The sequence below is a fragment of the Poecilia latipinna genome, unplaced genomic scaffold (genome assembly GCF_001443285.1).
Source record: "Poecilia latipinna isolate Pla-1442-1.1 unplaced genomic scaffold, P_latipinna-1.0 Scaffold633, whole genome shotgun sequence".
Classification (NCBI taxonomy): Eukaryota; Metazoa; Chordata; class Actinopteri; order Cyprinodontiformes; family Poeciliidae; genus Poecilia; species Poecilia latipinna.
In genome coordinates this window covers 190460-194027 of record NW_015113249.1, presented here as the reverse complement: position 1 = coordinate 194027, position 3568 = coordinate 190460, and the positions used below count along the sequence as shown (strand labels likewise).

Sequence of the window (3568 nt, the reverse complement as noted above, 5' to 3'; positions counted from 1 at the left end):
CTCCTACTTCTTAAGTTTTAATAACGCATCAAGTTAGCAAACGTAACATTATTGGTCATCTAGAAAGTAAACAAACATTTCCCCTCGTTCAAATATGTAGCAGTGAAATACTTTAAATGAGCCTTTTTTTTAGAGTTTTAAAATGTAAATGATTGTTTTAATTTTTATTTTTTAGCTTCTTCCTATTTTCATTTTAGTAGGTACCATGTGCTTTACAAGTGTATTATTTTTGACATTTGGCCTTTTTTTTATTAATTATGATAATAATTGTGAAATTTCATAAAGAATTAGATTGTAATTATTAAATAATTTTTATTTGATTGTACATAAGATTATTTTTGTGTCTGAACTTTTACACCTGGTTACACCTGAATTTCCCCCATTGCGGGACAATAAAGGTTGTTTTAAAAATATTTTAAACTTAATATTATGAAAAGTGACAGATATGACCCCTAAAGAAACTTCCTTCTGATTAATATCACTAATTGGAGTAAAAAATAAATAAATAAATTACTGAAACAAAGTTTCACGGAAAATAGTTATAAATTATTCGATTTTTGAGTGAGTCAAAGAAAATATGTCCGTCATTAATGAAGGAAAACTTCTAGAGTACGAAATAGTGAAGGAGAAAAAACATTGACTGGACACTTTGGTCAAAAACTACCCCATCATCTAACTTGTGAGTTCTTTTTGATTTATCATTAAAAACAAAATAAAAAGACATTTAAATTTATGTTCATGCTTCAGCTCTTCTTCAAAAAGGTTGCTGAGGTTTTTGTCTCTTTTTACAGAGCAGTTTAAAAATTCAAAGCCACATTTCGCTTCAGTAATGAAATGGGGTTTGCAGAACTAGCAGCAGCTCAGGCACATTGCTGATCCCTGACAGGACAGTTTAGAAACTGTTCAAATCAGCCGCAGTGGTTTGATCAAATTTACATGCACTTCATTAATGTGCATTCATTGAACCAGCGGCCTAGTCAAAGCTCAGACCTCAATCCCACATAGAATTTACATCAGGACTTGAAAGTTGCTGTTCAGAGCCAATCCGGAGATGTGCAAACCTGACAGAGACTGTGATTGTGGCCAAAGGTGCATCTAGTTACTGACATGAAAGGAACGGATATCTTAAGCAATCATTAATTTTATATTTTAATCTAATTTCCCTTTTTGTAGGAATCAGTTTTACGTTGACAATGATTTTATTTTTGTATTTTTTTTCTGTCAGTTTGTCATTTTCATGCATGCCCTAAATTTAAACAAAAGTATTGTTAAGACACTTAATAATACCTTAAGCAAATCAAACAACTCTTGATTGATAAGTTTTCCAAATTTATTGCAAAGGCACATCAACCTTCACAACGGTGATATGTTATTCCTCTGCAGAAGTTTATTTACGGGCTTTGAAATCTAAAACTAGTTCACGGACACATCCTGTTGTTGATTTTGGATGCCTATGAAAAAGAAGCCGTGTCCACCGCTATAACAGTATGGCCAGAGATGAGAGAGCGCACGTCAAGGTTGTCTCTAGTGTACAATTACAAGACCACAGGGCCTCTTCTGCTGTGGCAGATCAGAGGAGGTGACCCGATAGACCCGCAAATTGACACTAAGCATCAAACATCTCCCAAAAATATTTAAATGAGGGTTTAATTAACAGACTAATGCATGAAACTGAATGTAACAGCCATGAAATAAGATGTCGACCAGGAAAAGGAGCAGATTTACTCGTAAATAAGAAAAACTAAGATATGGACAGTTGCATCAGACGAAAGATTGAACACCAAAGCAGATCACATAAATCCATGTAGAGCCCTTGAGATAAAATGTGTCTGATTTAGTAAACACACCGAGTATGTTTTCAAGGCATCCCACAGCCATTACTGAACAGATGAAGCTGGATTTTTCTCTCTCTTTTTTTCCCTCTCTCTTTTCTTTTTTTGTTACTTCACTGCAAGCAGTGTGTGAAAATGATGAAACTCTGGGGGCTTTGTCTGGGCTGGCATGACAGATGACTCTGTCGTGAAAATAGGGCATTGTCCCGCGCTATCATTTATTATGAGTGCTGGCCAGGTTTGATGGAGGGAGTCAGGCAGGCGGGAGCACAGATCATTCATCCGGAATGAGGAGGTGTTTGTCGGTGGAGGTCTGCGCCTTCACCGGTGGAAGAGGCCTTCCAACAGTGTGAAGATGGCCCGTTTTCAAAAGACTGCGGCTTACCCAGGTCGACGGTGAGGAGAACACCAACCAAGGACTCACCATGGAAAACCTTGTTGAATACAGCCTCTAGCGTAAAGAAAAGCTCAGCGTTTCAATATGAATAAATGTGTAATAATGGAACGTCTCCACTTGTCGTTGCAGACCAAAACGGTTCCCAAACTTAACTTTTCTTCATCTTTTTCTCTGTTTGCTATTTGGACCAGCATGTGGAAATCGGTGAGGTGGGGCTCAGATTTATAGTTGGTTGAACTGATCTGCCTCGGGGAAATGTTAGCTAACCGAATGAGTGAAACAGGGTAAAGGGCTCTATCTTGGTGTCACCTGGAGCTTCGCTTTGCTAATATATCCAACTATCTTTTAACATACCTCAGAGGAAGAATGTGTTTGGGAGTTTGCTCTGCTTATCATCAGTCAGATTTTCCACTGAAGGTACGGGCTGAGTATTTGCAAATTTTAGCAAGTAATCTTCCTGAGCTCACAGTAATGTTTCTGCACAAAAAGGGAAAAAAAAAAAAACAACCCCCCCCCCCCAAAAAAAAACGGGAACATTTTTATTTTTTTAGCCAATTCATTACTTTATAATGCCACATGGTTAATGTGGAAATTTCTCGTTCAATAATCCAGTAATTCTTATATGCAGTGTTTTGTTAAATTATTTATACTCCTTGAACATTTTTTTTTGTTTTGGATTTTTATCAAATTATAACTGCAAGAGGCAATGCCTTTAGGGGATTTAATGTTATAAACCAACACAAAGTAGTGGGTTACTGTGAAATGGAAGGACAATACAATCTTTTAATTTTTTTATAACTCAAATGTACGTCCATCCTTTGCTGATTTCCTTTTACTGCTGCTACTGGCGCAGGTCTCTACAGATTTTGCGCATTAATTGTCTGATTTCTTTGCCCCTTGTCCAAAATAGGCTCAAATGGTCAGGGTGGGGACCATTTGGGGAGGAATTTTCAAGTTTTGTCACAGATTATTAGATTTGAGTATATTCAAACGTATGCTCAAACGTAAATATTTTCATCTGAACCAGGCAACAGAAGCTCAGGCTGGATCGTTGTCCTGCTGGAAGGTGAACCTGAAGGCCCAATCTCAAGACTTTTGTAGCCTCTCACAAAATTTTCTATCAATTAGCTCACTCTAACCATCTTTTTCCTCTCTTCTTCACAGCATGATGCTGCCACCATCCTGTTTTACAGTGGAGATGTTGTGCAGTGTTAGTTTTCTGCCATGTATAATGTTCTGCATGTAGGCCCAAAAGTTCATTTTAAGTCATATCTGACCAGAGCACCTCTATCCAAAACTTCACTGTGCTCTGTTTGTGCTGGGCTGTTACAAAAAAAAA

At 37.2% G+C, this 3568-nt stretch overlaps 1 long non-coding RNA gene across 2 annotated transcripts in view; it reads right to left on the bottom strand.

The window, feature by feature from the left end:
- Nucleotides 1–1308: 1308 nt before the first annotated feature.
- LOC106954155 (uncharacterized) overlaps nucleotides 1309–3568 on the bottom strand; it is an 11531-nt gene continuing 9271 nt past the window's right edge. Inside the window, exons 2-4 of one of the 2 annotated variants that reach the window (XR_001426316.1) lie at nucleotides 2584–2706; nucleotides 2383–2491; nucleotides 1309–2283 (exon numbers count right to left, since the gene is read on the bottom strand). This is a non-coding gene — a long non-coding RNA (uncharacterized LOC106954155). Of the gene's footprint in view, nucleotides 2284–2382; nucleotides 2707–3568 lie in introns of both variants that reach the window. The other variant, XR_001426315.1, reaches the window with a different exon arrangement.